The sequence below is a fragment of the Ambystoma mexicanum genome (assembly GCF_040938575.1).
Source record: "Ambystoma mexicanum isolate Mex_15411 chromosome 12 unlocalized genomic scaffold, UKY_AmexF1_1 Mex_chr12_unloc.1, whole genome shotgun sequence".
NCBI classification, from domain to species: domain Eukaryota; kingdom Metazoa; phylum Chordata; class Amphibia; order Caudata; family Ambystomatidae; genus Ambystoma; species Ambystoma mexicanum.
The window spans coordinates 7,308,066-7,324,438 of record NW_027182322.1 but is presented as its reverse complement, the minus strand read 5'-3'; the positions used below and the strand labels follow the sequence as shown (position 1 = coordinate 7,324,438).

At 46.1% G+C, this 16,373-nt stretch overlaps 1 non-coding gene across 1 annotated transcript; it reads right to left on the bottom strand.

Moving 5' to 3' along the window:
- Positions 1 to 4,279: 4,279 nt before the first annotated feature.
- Positions 4,280 to 4,351, bottom strand: TRNAH-GUG (transfer RNA histidin (anticodon GUG)). Its single transcript has one exon. It is a non-coding gene; the product is annotated as a tRNA-His (tRNA).
- Positions 4,352 to 16,373: the final 12,022 nt, after the last annotated feature.

The window sequence follows — 16,373 nt, the reverse complement described above, 5'->3', positions numbered from 1 at the left end:
CCATAAAATTCAGGCATTCATGTTCATGCGTCCTCCATGTTATGTCCTTATAAAGGGATGCATGTTCATGATGACTCCATGTCACACCTGCATACAAGGATGCATGTTCATGCCGCCTCGTTCTCTTGGCTTCATACAGGGATTTTATCTCCTCCCTGTCTCACCCTCATGCAGGTATGCATGACCAATGCTCCTTCCCTTCTCGCCCGCATACATGGATGCACGTTCATGTCTCCTCGTTCTCTCGGCTTCATACGGGGATTTTATCTCCTCCCTGTCTCACCCTCAGGAAGGGATGCATGACCAATGCTCCTTCCCGTCTCGCCCGCATACATGGATGCACGTTCACGCCTCCTCCTTCTCTCGGCTTCATACGGGGATCATATCTCCTCCCTGTCTCACCCTCATGCAGGGATGCATGACCAATGCTCCTTCCTGTCTCGCCCGCATACATGGATGCACGTTCACGCCTCCTCCTTCTCTCGGCTTCATACGGGGATCATATCTCCTCGCTGTCTCACCCTCATGCAGGGATGCATGACCAATGCTCCTTCCCTTCTCGCCTAAATACATGGATGCACGTTCACGCCTCCTCCTTCTCTCGGCTCCATACGGGGATCATATCTCCTCCCTGTCTCACCCTCATGCAGGGATGCATGAACAACGATCCTTCCTGTCTCGCCCGCATACATGGATGCACGTTCACGCCTCCTCCTTCTCTCGGCTTCATACGGGGATCATATCTCCTCCCTGTCTCACCCTCATGCAGGGATGCATGACCAATGCTCCTTCCCTTCTCGCCTGCATACATGGATGCACGTTCACGCCTCCTCCTTCTCTCGGCTTCATACGGGGATCATATCTCCTCAATGTCTCACCCTCACTTCCAACATGTGTAACTTCTTGTTCTCTTTGACGTCTGGGGCATGGGTGGCTACTGCACAGCTCTAGATGTCGCCCACCTGCAAGGTGCTATGGAAAGCACTTTTCCACATTGGACGTGCTATATTAACCCCCTCTCCCCAAATACAATAAAAATAAAGAAATATATGTGCTTCCATAATGTCTACCTTCTAATGTTTCATATGTGTAAGCACATTGTCCTCCTCCTGACCACATTCTAAAACTATGTGCAAATTGTTCCTTCCATAAACTGTCACTTCCTTGGCCCTTTATTTATAATGACTGTTATACTCTCTCTCTTTCCGCCACAGTATAAAAAAGCCTAGCACACCTCATGATTGGACTAAGAAATTCCTGTCATTTAGTTGGAAATGATTTTCCCATTATCCCCAAAAACTCCTCACTGTGTCTAAGAACGCTTTTTTTCACAGGACAATACAGATCAGATTGACTTGAAAGGTCCTTTCATGCGACTACAGAATGCCTCTCATTCCACTAAAAGATACGCCAGTGCCTACAATAGCCTAGGACTAGACTATGAGTCCCAATGTAGAAAGACCACAAGTCCACAGATATGCCTGTGTATTTAAACATCTGTATTATCATCAGCGTGTGACTGTAAAGGCGGGACCTCGCGCTCTCTGTAACGCGCTCCATTGGCAACATCAGTTAAATGTCGTTGGTTCAATCCCTCGCGGATGTTGTTTTTATTCCCATTTGTAACTGGGAAATACTGTCGCTGCAATACATATGTCTTAATCAAGCTAGTGGTTATTGACGTAAATGGCAGTGTTATAATGTTTCATGTACTGCAAATGTCGCCACATAATGTGCTCTTAATTAGATTTGGTTGAAATACATTACAGTCACCCGATGAAAAAGTGTGCAAAGAGCATTAAAGAAACAAAAGGTTCATAACAGTAACAGGACATATCGAATTGTTTCAGTCCTCCACAGAGATTGCCAATGTATTAATGGAAATTGTAAAATATCTGCCCAACTGCAGTGACATTGCCTCACCGCAATGCCGTGACTCGGATTCGAACCGAGGTTGCTGCGGCCACAACGCAGAGTACTAACCACTATGCGATCACGGCGAGCTACTTGGGCTGCTACAATGTGACGTTCCACCTCTATCATAAGCTGTACTCCATCTGTGATGTCATGACTCATGTTTGAATTAAAGGTTGGCTGTGATGTTATCCATGAGAATAAGTGGACACCTGATCCCCAGTCACTTATTTAAGATCTCAATAATCAAGTCAGAATCCAAATGAAAGTCATCAAAGTGGAGCCAATTAGAAATAATATAGTTACACAAACCTGGCAATGGTGCGGCAGCCAGGGCCGATAATGGCCCGCCAGCCTGAGAGCAGGAAAGTGTGAGAGCAGTGATGGTCTTGTGAGAGTTTACAGCTGTTATTGACCCTGTCCCCTTCCATTGCAGAGTTTTCTCCCTATGAGAAGTGCAGAGGCTCCCTCCGGGGTGATAATAGTACATTTATTTTTTTGCGCAGGAGAAGTGCTCTTCACCAATTGCACGTGCCAAATCACCCGAAGGCCACCACCATAAAATTCAGACATTCATGTTCATGCGTCCTCCATGTTATGTCCTTATAAAGGGATGCATGTTCATGATGACTCCATGTCACACCTGCATACAAGGATGCATGTTCATGCCGCCTCGTTCTCTTGGCTTCATACAGGGATTTTATCTCCTCCCTGTCTCACCCTCATGCAGGGATGCATGACCAATGCTCCTTCCCTTCTCGCCCGCATACATGGATGCACGTTCATGTCTCCTCGATCTCTCGGCTTCATACGGGGATTTTATCTCCTCCCTGTCTCTCCCTCGGGAAGGGATGCATGACCAATGCTCCTTCCCGTCTCGCCCGCATACATGGATGCACGTTCACGCCTCCTCCTTCTCTCGGCTTCATACGGGGATCATATCTCCTCCCTGTCTCACCCTCATGCAGGGATGCATGACCAATGCTCCTTCCTGTCTCGCCCGCATACATGGATGCACGTTCACGCCTCCTCCTTCTCTCGGCTTCATACGGGGATCATATCTCCTCCCTGTCTCACCCTCATGCAGGAATGAATGACCAGTGCTCCTTCCTGTCTCGCCCGCATACATGGATGCACGTTCACGCCTCCTCCTTCTCTCGGCTTCATACGGGGATCATATCTCCTCCCTGTCTCACCCTCATGCAGGGATGCATGACCAATGCTCCTTCCCTTCTCGCCTGCATACATGGATGCACGTTCACGCCTCCTCCTTTTCTCGGCTTCATACGGGGATCATATCTCCTCAATGTCTCACCCTCACTTCCAACATGTGTAACTTTTTGTTCTCTTTGACGTCTGGGGCATGGGTGGCTACTGCACAGCTCTAGATGTCCCCCACCTGCAAGGTGCTATGGAAAGCACTTTTCCACATTGTACGTGCTATATTAACCCCCTCTCCCCAAATACAATAAAAATAAAGAAATATATGTGCTTCCATAATGTCTACCTTCTAATGTTTCATATGTGTAAGCACATTGTCCTTCTTCTGACCACATTCTAAAACTATGTGCAAATTGTTCCTTCCATAAACTGTCACTTCCTTGGCCCTTTATTTATAATGACTGTTATACTCTCTCTCTTTCCGCCACAGTATAAAAATGCCTAGCACACCTCATGATTGGACTAAGAAATTCCTGTCATTTAGTTGGAAATGATTTTCCCATTATCCCCAAAAACTCCTCACTGTGTCTAAGAACGCTTTTTTTCACAGGACAATACAGATCAGATTGACTTGAAAGGTCCTTTCACGCGACTACAGAATGCCTCTCATTCCACTAAAAGATACGCCAGTGCCTACAATAGCCTAGGACTAGACTATGAGTCCCAATGTAGAAAGACCACAAGTCCACAGATATGCCTGTTTATTTAAACATCTGTATTATCATCAGCGTGTGACTGTAAAGGCGGGACCTCGCTCTCTCTGTAACGCGCTCCATTGGCAACATCAGTTAAATGTCGTTGGTTCAATCCCTCGCGGATGTTGTTTTTATTCCCATTTGTAACTGGGAAATACTGTCGCTGCAATACATATGTCTTAATCAAGCTAGTGGTTATTGACGTAAATGGCAGTGTTATAATGTTTCATGTACTGCAAATGTCACCACATAATGCGCTCTTAATTAGATTTGGTTGAAATACATTACAGTCACCCGATGAAAAAGTGTGCAAAGAGCATTAAAGAAACAAAAGGTTCATAACAGTAACAGGACATATCGAATTGTTTCAGTCCTCCACAGAGATTGCCAATGTATTAATGGAAATTCTAAAATATCTGCCCAACTGCCGTGACATTGCCTCACCGCAATGTCGTGACTCGGATTCGAACCGAGGTTGCTGCGGCCACAACGCAGAGTACTAACCACTATACGATCACGGCGAGCTACTTGGGCTGCTACAATGTGACGTTCCACCTCTATCATAAGCTGTACTCCATCTGTGATGTCATGACTCATGTTTGAATTAAAGGTTGGTTGTGATGTTATCCATGAGAATAAGTGGACACCTGATCCCCAGTCACTTATTTAAGATCTCAATAATCAAGTCAGAATCCAAATGAAAGTCATCAAAGTGGAGCCAATTAGAAATAATATAGTTACACAAACCTGGCAATGGTGCGGCAGCCAGGGCTGATAATGGCCCGCCAGCCTGAGAGCAGGAAAGTGTGAGAGCAGTGATGGTCTTGTGAGAGTTTACAGCTGTTATTGACCCTGTCCCCTTCCATTGCAGAGTTTTCTCCCTATAAGAAGTGCAGAGGCTCCCTCCGGGGTGCTAATAGTAAATTTATTTTTTTGCGCAGGAGAAGTGCTCTTCACCAATTGCACGTGCCAAATCACCCGAAGGCCACCACCATAAAATTCAGGCATTCATGTTCATGCGTCCTCCATGTTATGTCCTTATAAAGGGATGCATGTTCATGATGACTCCATGTCACACCTGCATACAAGGATGCATGTTCATGCCGCCTCGTTCTCTTGGCTTCATACAGGGATTTTATCTCCTCCCTGTCTCACCCTCATGCAGGGATGCATGACCAATGCTCCTTCCCTTCTCGCCCGCATACATGGATGCACGTTCATGTCTCCTCGTTCTCTCGGCTTCATACGGGGATTTTATCTCCTCCCTGTCTCACCCTCAGGAAGGGATGCATGACCAATGCTCCTTCCCGTCTCGCCCGCATACATGGATGCACGTTCACGCCTCCTCCTTCTCTCGGCTTCATACGGGGATCATATCTCCTCCCTGTCTCACCCTCATGCAGGGATGCATGACCAATGCTCCTTCCTGTCTCGCCCGCATACATGGATGCACGTTCACGCCTCCTCCTTCTCTCCGCTTCATACGGGGATCATATCTCCTCCCTGTCTCACCCTCATGCAGGGATGCATGACCAATGCTCCTTCCCTTCTCGCCTGCATACATGAATGCACGTTCACGCCTCCTCCTTCTCTCGGCTTCATACGGGGATCATATCTCCTCCCTGTCTCACCCTCATGCAGGGATGCATGACCAACGCTCCTTCCTGTCTCGCCCGCATACATGGATGCACGTTCACGCCTCCTCCTTCTCTCGGCTTCATACGGGGATCATATCTCCTCAATGTCTCACCCTCACTTCCAACATGTGTAACTTCTTGTTCTCTTTGACGTCTGGGGCATGGGTGGCTACTGCACAGCTCTAGATGTCGCCCACCTGCAAGGTGCTATGGAAAGCACTTTTCCACATTGTACGTGCTATATTAACCCCCTCTCCCCAAATACAATAAAAATAAAGAAATATATGTGCTTCCATAATGTCTACCTTCTAATGTTTCATATGTGTAAGCACATTGTCCTCCTCCTGACCACATTCTAAAACTATGTGCAAATTGTTCCTTCCATTAACTGTCACTTCCTTGGCCCTTTATTTATAATGACTGTTATACTCTCTCTCTTTCCGCCACAGTATAAAAAAGCCTAGCACACCTCATGATTGGACTAAGAAATTCCTGTCATTTAGTTGGAAATGATTTTCCCATTATCCCCAAAAACTCCTCACTGTGTCTAAGAACGCTTTTTTTCACAGGACAATACAGATCAGATTGACTTGAAAGGTCCTTTCACGCGACTACAGAATGCCTCTCATTCCACTAAAAGATACGCCAGTGCCTACAATAGCCTAGGACTAGACTATGAGTCCCAATGTAGAAAGACCACAAGTCCACAGATATGCCTGTTTATTTAAACATCTGTATTATCATCAGCGTGTGACTGTAAAGGCGGGACTTCGCGCTCTCTGTAACGCGCTCCATTGGCAACATCAGTTAAATGTCGTTGGCTCAATCCCTCGCGGATGTTGTTTTTATTCCCATTTGTAACTGGGAAATACTGTCGCTGCAATACATATGTCTTAATCAAGCTAGTGGTTATTGACGTAAATGGCAGTGTTATAATGTTTCATGTACTGCAAATGTCACCACATAATGCGCTCTTAATTAGATTTGGTTGAAATACATTACAGTCACCCGATGAAAAAGTGTGCAAAGAGCATTAAAGAGACAAAAGGTTCATAACAGTAACAGGACATATCGAATTGTTTCAGTCCTCCACAGAGATTGCCAATGTATTAATGGAAATTCTAAAATATCTGCCCAACTGCCGTGACATTGCCTCACCGCAATGCCGTGACTCAGATTCGAACCGAGGTTGCTGCGGCCACAATGCAAAGTACTAACCACTATATGATCACGGCGAGCTACTTGGGCTGCTACAATGTGATGTTCCACCTCTATCATAAGCTGTACTCCATCTGTGATGTCATGACTCATGTTTGAATTAAAGGTTGGTTGTGATGTTATCCATGAGAATAAGTGGACACCTGATCCCCAGTCACTTATTTAAGATCTCAATAATCAAGTCAGAATCCAAATGAAAGTCATCAAAGTGGAGCCAATTAGAAATAATATAGTTACACAAACCTGGCAATGGTGCGGCAGCCAGGGCCGATAATGGCCCGCCAGCCTGAGAGCAGGAAAGTGTGAGAGCAGTGATGGTCTTGTGAGAGTTTACAGCTGTTATTGACCCTGTCCCCTTCCATTGCAGAGTTTTCTCCCTATAAGAAGTGCAGAGGCTCCCTCCGGGGTGCTAATAGTAAATTTATTTTTTTGCGCAGGAGAAGTGCTCTTCACCAATTGCACGTGCCAAATCACCCGAAGGCCACCACCATAAAATTCAGGCATTCATGTTCATGCGTCCTCAATGTTATGTCCTTATAAAGGGATGCATGTTCATGCCGCCTCGTTCTCTTGGCTTCATACAGGGATTTTATCTCCTCCCTGTCTCACCCTCATGCAGGGATGCATGACCAATGCTCCTTCCCTTCTCGCCCGCATACATGGATGCACGTTCATGTCTCCTCGATCTCTCGGCTTCATATGGGGATTTTATCTCCTCCCTGTCTCTCCCTCGGGAAGGGATGCATGACCAATGCTCCTTCCCGTCTCGCCCGCATACATGGATGCACGTTCACGCCTCCTCCTTCTCTCGGCTTCATACGGGGATCATATCTCCTCCCTGTCTCACCCTCATGCAGGGATGCATGACCAATGCTCCTTCCTGTCTCGCCCGCATACATGGATGCACGTTCACGCCTCCTCCTTCTCTCGGCTTCATACGGGGATCATATCTCCTCCCTGTCTCACCCTCATGCAGGGATGAATGACCAATGCTCCTTCCTGTCTCGCCCGCATACATGGATGCACGTTCACGCCTCCTCCTTCTCTCGGCTTCATACGGGGATCATATCTCCTCCCTGTCTCACCCTCATGCAGGGATGAATGACCAATGCTCCTTCCTGTCTCGCCCGCATACATGGATGCACGTTCACGCCTCCTCCTTCTCTCGGCTTCATACGGGGATCATATCTCCTCCCTGTCTCACCCTCATGCAGGGATGCATGACCAATGCTCCTTCCCTTCTCGCCTGCATACATGGATGCACGTTCACGCCTCCTCCTTCTCTCGGCTTCATACGGGGATCATATCTCCTCCCTGTCTCACCCTCATGCAGGGATGCATGACCAATGCTCCTTCCCTTCTCGCCTGCATACATGGATGCACGTTCACGCCTCCTCCTTTTCTCGGCTTCATACGGGGATCATATCTCCTCAATGTCTCACCCTCACTTCCAACATGTGTAACTTTTTGTTCTCTTTGACGTCTGGGGCATGGGTGGCTACTGCACAGCTCTAGATGTCGCCCACCTGCAAGGTGCTATGGAAAGCACTTTTCCACATTGTACGTGCTATATTAACCCCCTCTCCCCAAATACAATAAAAATAAAGAAATATATGTGCTTCCATAATGTCTACCTTCTAATGTTTCATATGTGTAAGCACATTGTCCTTCTTCTGACCACATTCTAAAACTATGTGCAAATTGTTCCTTCCATAAACTGTCACTTCCTTGGCCCTTTATTTATAATGACTGTTATACTCTCTCTCTTTCCGCCACAGTATAAAAAAGCCTAGCACACCTCATGATTGGACTAATAAATTCCTGTCATTTAGTTGGAAATGATTTTCCCATTATCCCCAAAAACTCCTCACTGTGTCTAAGAACGCTTTTTTTCACAGGACAATACAGATCAGATTGACTTGAAAGGTCCTTTCACGCGACTACAGAACGCCTCTCATTCCACTCAAAGATACGCCAGTGCCTACAATAGCCTAGGACTAGACTATGAGTCCCAATGTAGAAAGACCACAAGTCCACAGATATGCCTGTTTATTTAAACATCTGTATTATCATCAGCGTGTGACTGTAAAGGCGGGACCTTGCGCTCTCTGTAACGCGCTCCATTGGCAACATCAGTTAAATGTCGTTGGTTCAATCCCTCGCGGATGTTGTTTTTATTCCCATTTGTAACTGGGAAATACTGTCGCTGCAATACATATGTCTTAATCAAGCTAGTGGTTATTGACGTAAATGGCAGTGTTATAATGTTTCATGTACTGCAAATGTCACCACATAATGCACTCTTAATTAGATTTGGTTGAAATACATTACAGTCACCCATGAAAAAGTGTGCAGAGAGCATTAAAGAAACAAAAGGTTCATAACTGTAACAGGACATCGAATTGTTTCAGTCCTCCACAGAGATTGCCAATGTATTAATGGAAATTCTAAAATATCTGCCCAACTGCCGTGACGTGACATTGCCTCACCGCAATGCTGTGACTCGGATTCGAACCGAGGTTGCTGCGGCCACAACACAGAGTACTAACCACTATACGATCACGGCGAGCTACTTGGGCTGCTACAATGTGACGTTCCACCTCTATCATAAGCTGTACTCCATCTGTGATGTCATGACTCATGTTTGAATTAAAGGTTGGTTGTGATGTTATCCATGAGAATAAGTGGACACCTGATCCCCAGTCACTTATTTAAGATCTCAATAATCAAGTCAGAATCCAAATGAAAGTCATCAAAGTGGAGCCAATTAGAAATAATATAGTTACACAAACCTGGCAATGGTGCGGCAGCCAGGGCCGATAATGGCCCGCCAGCCTGAGAGCAGGAAAGTGTGAGAGCAGTGATGGTCTTGTGAGAGTTTACAGCTGTTATTGACCCTGTCCCCTTCCATTGCAGAGTTTTCTCCCTATAAGAAGTGCAGAGGCTCCCTCCGGGGTGCTAATAGTAAATTTATTTTTTTGCGCAGGAGAAGTGCTCTTCACCAATTGCAAGTGCCAAATCACCCGAAGGCCACCACCATAAAATTCAGGCATTCATGTTCATGCGTCCTCCATGTTATGTCCTTATAAAGGTATGCATGTTCATGATGACTCCATGTCACACCTGCATACAAGGATGCATGTTCATGCCGCCTCGTTCTCTTGGCTTCATACGGAGATCATATCTCCTCCCTGTCTCACCCTCATGCAGGGATGCATGACCAATGCTCCTTCCCTTCTCGCCCGCATACATGGATGCACGTTCATGTCTCCTCGTTCTATCGGCTTCATACAGGGATTTTATCTCCTCCCTGTCTCACCCTCGGGAAGGGATGCATGACCAATGCTCCTTCCCGTCTCGCCCGCATACATGGATGCACGTTCATGCCTCCTCCTTCTCTCGGCTTCATACGGGGATCATATCTCCTCCCTGTCTCACCCTCATGCAGGGATGCATGACCAATGCTCCTTCCTGTCTCGCCCGCATACATGGATGCACGTTCACGCCTCCTCCTTCTCTGGGCTTCATACGGGGATCATATCTCCTCCCTGTCTCACCCTCATGCAGGGACGCATGACCAATGCTCCTTCCCTTCTCGCCTGCATACATGGATGCACGTTCACGCCTCCTCCTTTTCTCGGCTTCATACGGGGATCATATCTCCTCAATGTCTCACCCTCACTTCCAACATGTGTAACTTCTTGTTCTCTATGACGTCTGGGGCATGGGTGGCTACTGCACAGCTCTAGATGTCGCCCACCTGCAAGGTGCTATGGAAAGCACTTTTCCACATTGGACGTGCTATATTAACCCCCTCTCCCCAAATACAATAAAAATAAAGAAATATATGTGCTTCCATAATTTCTACCTTCTAATGTTTCATATGTGTAAGCACATTGTCCTCCTCCTGACCACATTCTAAAACTATGTGCAAATTGTTCCTTCCATAAACTGTCACTTCCTTGGCCTTTTATTTATAATGACTGTTATACTCTCTCTCTTTCCGCCACAGTATAAAAAAGCCTAGCACACCTCATGATTGGACTAAGAAATTCCTGTCATTTAGTTGGAAATGATTTTCCCATTATCCCCAAAAACTCCTCACTGTGTCTAAGAACGCTTTTTTTCACAGGACAATACAGATCAGATTGACTTGAAAGGTCCTTTCACGCGACTACAGAATGCCTCTCATTCCACTAAAAGATACGCCAGTGCCTACAATAGCCTAGGACTAGACTATGAGTCCCAATGTAGAAAGACCACAAGTCCACAGATATGCCTGTTTATTTAAACATCTGTATTATCATCAGCGTGTGACTGTAAAGGCGGGACCTCGCGCTCTCTGTAACGCGCTCCATTGGCAACATCAGTTAAATGTCGTTGGTTCAATCCCTCGCGGATGTTGTTTTTATTCCCATTTGTAACTGGGAAATACTGTCGCTGCAATACATATATCTTAATCAAGCTAGTGGTTATTGACGTAAATGGCAGTGTTATAATGTTTCATGTACTGCAAATGTCACCACATAATGTGCTCTTAATTACATTTGGTTGAAATACATTACAGTCACCCGATGAAAAAGTGTGCAAAGAGCATTAAAGAAACAAAAGGTTCATAACAGTAACAGGACATATCGAATTGTTTCAGTCCTCCACAGAGATTGCCAATGTATTAATGGAAATTCTAAAATATCTGCCCAACTGCCGGATTCGAACCGAGGTTGCTGCGGCCACAACACAGAGTACTAACCACTATATGATCACGGCGAGCTACTTGGGCTGCTACAATGTGACGTTCCACCTCTATCATAAGCTGTACTCCATCTGTGATGTCATGACTCATGTTTGAATTAAAGGTTGGTTGTGATGTTATCCATGAGAATAAGTGGACACTTGATCCCCAGTCACTTATTTAAGATCTCAATAATCAAGTCAGAATCCAAATGAAAGTCATCAAAGTGGAGCCAATTAGAAATAATATAGTTACACAAAACTGGCAATGGTGCGGCAGCCAGGGCTGATAATGGCCCGCCAGCCTGAGAGCAGGAAAGTGTGAGAGCAGTGATGGTCTTGTGAGAGTTTACAGCTGTTATTGAACCTGTCCCCTTCCATTGCAGAGTTTTCTCCCTATAAGAAGTGCAGAGGCTCCCTCCGGGGTGCTAATAGTACATTTATTTTTTTGCGCAGGAGAAGTGCTCTTCACCAATTGCACGTGCCAAATCACCCGAAGGCCACCACCATAAAATTCAGGCATTCATGTTCATGCGTCCTCCATGTTATGTCCTTATAAAGGGATGCATGTTCATGATGACTCCATGTCACATCTGCATACAAGGATGCATGTTCATGCCGCCTCGTTCTCTTGGCTTCATAAAGGGATTTTATCTCCTCCCTGTCTCACCCTCATGCAGGGATGCATGACCAATGCTCCTTCCCTTCTCGCCCGCATACATGGATGCACGTTCATGTCTTCTCGTTCTCTCGGCTTCATACGGGGATTTTATCTCCTCCCTGTCTCACCCTCAGGAAGGGATGCATGACCAATGCTCCTTCCCGTCTCGCCCGCATACATGGATGCACGTTCACGCATCCTCCTTCTCTCGGCTTCATACGGGGATCATATCTCCTCCCTGTCTCACCCTCATGCAGGGATGCATGACCAATGCTCCTTCCTGTCTCGCCCGCATACATGGATGCACGTTCACGCCTCCTCCTTCTCTCGGCTTCATACGGGGATCATATCTCCTCCCTGTCTCACCCTCATGCAGGGATGCATGACCAATGCTCCTTCCCTTCTCGCCTGCATACATGGATGCACGTTCACGCCTCCTCCTTCTCTCGGCTTTATACGGGGATCATATCTCCTCCCTGTCTCACCCTCATGCAGGGATGCATGACTAACGCTCCTTCCTGTCTCGCCCGCATACATGGATGCACGTTCAAGCCTCCTCCTTCTCTCGGCTTCATACGGGGATCATATCTCCTCCCTGTCTCATCCTCATGCAGGGATGCATGACCAATGCTCCTTCCCTTCTCGCCTGCATACATGGATGCACGTTCACGCCTCCTCCTTCTCTCGGCTTCATACGGGGATCATATCTCCTCAATGTCTCACCCTCACTTCCAACATGTGTAACTTCTTGTTCTTTTTGACATCTGGGGCATGGGTGGCTACTGCACAGATCTAGATGTCGCCCACCTGCAAGTTGCTATGGAAAGCACTTTTCCACATTGGACGTGCTATATTAACCCCCTCACCCCAAATACAATAAAAATAAAGAAATATATGTGCTTCCATAATGTCTACCTTCTAATGTTTCATATGTGTAAGCACATTGTCCTCCTCCTGACCACATTCTAAAACTATGTGCAAATTGTTCCTTCCATAAACTGTCACTTCCTTGGCCCTTTATTTATAATGACTGTTATACTCTCTCTCTTTCCGCCACAGTATAAAAAAGCCTAGCACACCTCATGATTGGACTAAGAAATTCCTGTCATTTAGTTGGAAATGATTTTCCCATTATCCCCAAAAACTCCTCACTGTGTCTAAGAACGCTTTTTTTCACAGGACAATACAGATCAGATTGACTTGAAAGGTCCTTTCACGCGACTACAGAATGCCTCTCATTCCACTAAAAGATACGCCAGTGCCTACAATAGCCTAGGACTAGACTATGAGTCCCAATGTAGAAAGACCACAAGTCCACAGATATGCCTGTTTATTTAAACATCTGTATTATCATCAGCGTGTGACTGTAAAGGCGGGACCTCGCGCTCTCTGTAACGCGCTCCATTGGCAACATCAGTTAAATGTCGTTGGTTCAATCCCTCGCGGATGTTGTTTTTATTCCCATTTGTAACTGGGAAATACTGTCGATGCAATACATATGTCTTAATAAAGCTAGTGGTTATTGACGTAAATGGCAGTGTTATAATGTTTCATGTACTGCAAATGTCACCATATAATGCGCTCTTAATTAGATTTGGTTGAAATACATTACAGTCACCCGATGAAAAAGTGTGCAAAGAGCATTAAAGAAACAAAAGGTTCATAACAGTAACAGGACATATCGAATTGTTTCAGTCCTCCACAGAGATTGCCAATGTATTAATGGAAATTCTAAAATATCTGCCCAACTGCCGTGACATTGCCTCACCGCAATGCCGTGACTCTGATTCGAACAGAGGTTGCTGCGGCCACAACGCAGAGTACTAACCACTATACGATCACGGTGAGCTACTTGGGCTGCTACAATGTGACGTTCCACCTCTATCATAAGCTGTACTCCATCTGTGATGTCATGACTCATGTTTGAATTAAAGGTTGGTTGTGATGTTATCCATGAGAATAAGAGGACACCTGATCCCCAGTCACTTATTTAAGATCTCAATAATCAAGTCAGAATCCAAATGAAAGTCATCGAAGTGGAGCCAATTAGAAATAATATAGTTACACAAACCTGGCAATGGTGCGGCAGCCAGGGCCGATAATGGCCCGCCAGCCTGAGAGCAGGAAAGTGTGAGAGCAGTGATGGTCTTGTGAGAGTTTACAGCTGTTATTGACCCTGTCCCCTTCCATTGCAGAGTTTTCTCCCTATAAGAAGTGCAGAGGCTCCCTCCGGGGTGCTAATAGTAAATTTATTTTTTTGCGCAGGAGAAGTGCTCTTCACCAATTGCACGTGCCAAATCACCCGAAGGCCACCACCATAAAATTCAGGCATTCATGTTCATGCGTCCTCCATGTTATGTCCTTATAAAGGGATGCATGTTCATGATGACTCCATGTCACACCTGCATACAAGGATGCATGTTCATGCCGCCTCGTTCTCTTGGCTTCATACAGGGATTTTATCTCCTCCCTGTCTCACCCTCATGCAGGTATGCATGACCAATGCTCCTTCCCTTCTCGCCCGCATACATGGATGCACGTTCATGTCTCCTCGTTCTCTCGGCTTCATACGGGGATTTTATCTCCTCCCTGTCTCACCCTCAGGAAGGGATGCATGACCAATGCTCCTTCCCGTCTCGCCCGCATACATGGATGCACGTTCACGCCTCCTCCTTCTCTCGGCTTCATACGGGGATCATATCTCCTCCCTGTCTCACCCTCATGCAGGGATGCATGACCAATGCTCCTTCCTGTCTCGCCCGCATACATGGATGCACGTTCACGCCTCCTCCTTCTCTCGGCTTCATACGGGGATCATATCTCCTCGCTGTCTCACCCTCATGCAGGGATGCATGACCAATGCTCCTTCCCTTCTCGCCTAAATACATGGATGCACGTTCACGCCTCCTCCTTCTCTCGGCTCCATACGGGGATCATATCTCCTCCCTGTCTCACCCTCATGCAGGGATGCATGAACAACGATCCTTCCTGTCTCGCCCGCATACATGGATGCACGTTCACGCCTCCTCCTTCTCTCGGCTTCATACGGGGATCATATCTCCTCCCTGTCTCACCCTCATGCAGGGATGCATGACCAATGCTCCTTCCCTTCTCGCCTGCATACATGGATGCACGTTCACGCCTCCTCCTTCTCTCGGCTTCATACGGGGATCATATCTCCTCAATGTCTCACCCTCACTTCCAACATGTGTAACTTCTTGTTCTCTTTGACGTCTGGGGCATGGGTGGCTACTGCACAGCTCTAGATGTCGCCCACCTGCAAGGTGCTATGGAAAGCACTTTTCCACATTGGACGTGCTATATTAACCCCCTCTCCCCAAATACAATAAAAATAAAGAAATATATGTGCTTCCATAATGTCTACCTTCTAATGTTTCATATGTGTAAGCACATTGTCCTCCTCCTGACCACATTCTAAAACTATGTGCAAATTGTTCCTTCCATAAACTGTCACTTCCTTGGCCCTTTATTTATAATGACTGTTATACTCTCTCTCTTTCCGCCACAGTATAAAAAAGCCTAGCACACCTCATGATTGGACTAAGAAATTCCTGTCATTTAGTTGGAAATGATTTTCCCATTATCCCCAAAAACTCCTCACTGTGTCTAAGAACGCTTTTTTTCACAGGACAATACAGATCAGATTGACTTGAAAGGTCCTTTCATGCGACTACAGAATGCCTCTCATTCCACTAAAAGATACGCCAGTGCCTACAATAGCCTAGGACTAGACTATGAGTCCCAATGTAGAAAGACCACAAGTCCACAGATATGCCTGTGTATTTAAACATCTGTATTATCATCAGCGTGTGACTGTAAAGGCGGGACCTCGCGCTCTCTGTAACGCGCTCCATTGGCAACATCAGTTAAATGTCGTTGGTTCAATCCCTCGCGGATGTTGTTTTTATTCCCATTTGTAACTGGGAAATACTGTCGCTGCAATACATATGTCTTAATCAAGCTAGTGGTTATTGACGTAAATGGCAGTGTTATAATGTTTCATGTACTGCAAATGTCGCCACATAATGTGCTCTTAATTAGATTTGGTTGAAATACATTACAGTCACCCGATGAAAAAGTGTGCAAAGAGCATTAAAGAAACAAAAGGTTCATAACAGTAACAGGACATATCGAATTGTTTCAGTCCTCCACAGAGATTGCCAATGTATTAATGGAAATTCTAAAATATCTGCCCAACTGCCGTGACATTGCCTCACCGCAACGCCGTGACTCTGATTCGAACCGAGGTTGCTGCGGCCACAACGCAGAGTACTA